This window comes from Aotus nancymaae, unplaced genomic scaffold (genome assembly GCF_030222135.1).
Source record: "Aotus nancymaae isolate 86718 unplaced genomic scaffold, 86718_ANA_hifiasm-v0.15.2.pri h1tg000046l, whole genome shotgun sequence".
Lineage (NCBI taxonomy): Eukaryota > Metazoa > Chordata > Mammalia > Primates > Aotidae > Aotus > Aotus nancymaae.
This window is the reverse complement of record NW_026988460.1, coordinates 20,226,130-20,227,602: the sequence shown is the minus strand read 5'-3', so window position 1 is coordinate 20,227,602 and position 1,473 is coordinate 20,226,130. Positions and strand designations below refer to the sequence as shown.

Here is a 1,473-nt window from a genome sequence, read left to right as displayed (position 1 = left end):
TTAGCATGGTTTCTCCCCACAAGTCCTTAGTAAACAAAGCACTTGCAAAAACCCAGGTCACTACCTTTAAACTGTCTTGGACAAGGGGAGCTTTTCCACAGCTTGGACGGAGAACCCGTGCCCTGGAAGTGCTGTTCTGACTAGGTTGTGTGAAGAGAGTGACTGCAGGAAACAAAATGGCTGAAATGAAAATGGGAGCCACCGGTCTCCATCTGCAGCTACAGCTCAAGATGCCTATAGATGTGGTCAGTGTGACGTGTGCAGGAGGGAGGGACAGAGGAACGCGAAGCGACAGGCAGGGAGGGTGCTCCTGGGGACAGTAGCCTTCCTGCTGGCCTTCACTTCTTGGCCTTGCCCTGGGCAGCCACAGCGTCCATGGCTTTACACACGGTCTCTTCATCCCCCAGGAATTGCATGCGCCTGATGGGCTTCAAGCTCTTGTCCAATTCGTAGGCAATGGGAATACCAGTCGGCAGGTCCAGTTCCATGATAGCCTCTTCAGAGAGACCCTCCAGATGCTTGACAGTGCCCCGGAGGCTGTTGCCATGGGCTGTAATCTGTACCTGTTTCCCCTCCTTGATCTGGGGAACTATTTTTCTTCATTCCAAAACGGCAGAGCTCTGGCAATAGTGTGCTTCAGACCCTCACAGGAGTGTAGCTGATCTTCTGTGAGGTCTGCATACCTGCGATCCTTACTGATATTCCTATAGAAAGGATGGTTGGGCTTCATTGGAGGTGATGGGACATCATAGGGATGCCTCCAGATCTTCACCTGGGCCTCATCCTGCTTTGCAGCAGTGTCTGCTTTATTGAGACCGGTCAGACCCACATAGTGCTACTCATTGAGGCACCAAGTCTTCACTACTGGCAACCACATCTGATCAATGGCATCTAGCACTGTCCAGAGGCTCTGGATCACTCTCTTCTGCACTGACGTGAAGCAGAGGTAAAACCCATAGCTGGCATCTCACAGCACCTGCCTGCCGCACTTCACCTCCTCATAGCCCTCTGGGCTCAGGTCAGTATCATGCCAGCCACTAAAGTGGTTCTCCGGGTCCTGCATGCTCCCACCATGCAGGATCAGCACCAGTTTATAGGCGGCCATGGCGGCAGGTTGGGGATGTGACACTGACTGCGGTTCACAGATTCCAGAGGCACATTTGTCTTTTTAAATGATTGATTACTTTTGGTCTGTCTCCCTTTTCTTTCTACTCTTCTTTTCACTTTCTTGTTCCTTTTTTCTTTTCTTTCTTCCTTAGTCATTGCATATTCTCTGCTATCCTTACTGTGGTCTGCCAGGGACCCTCATAGATGTAATTTCACCTAACACAGAGAATGTGCAGAGAAAAGGTTTTGGAGCTTTGTCTTAGATGAAATATAACTACTTGTGATGCATAACTGACTTAGTACTGCACGCAAAATTCTACTGTTGAGGTGAACCCAATTCTGGTGTTACTGAATATTTTAACGAGG

The 1,473-nt window shown here is 49.5% G+C and overlaps 1 pseudogene; it reads right to left on the bottom strand.

Annotated features, from left to right (window-relative positions):
* Window positions 1-338: 338 nt before the first annotated feature.
* On the bottom strand, window positions 339-1,105 carry LOC105730168 (phosphoglycerate mutase 1-like; annotated as a pseudogene).
* Window positions 1,106-1,473: the final 368 nt, after the last annotated feature.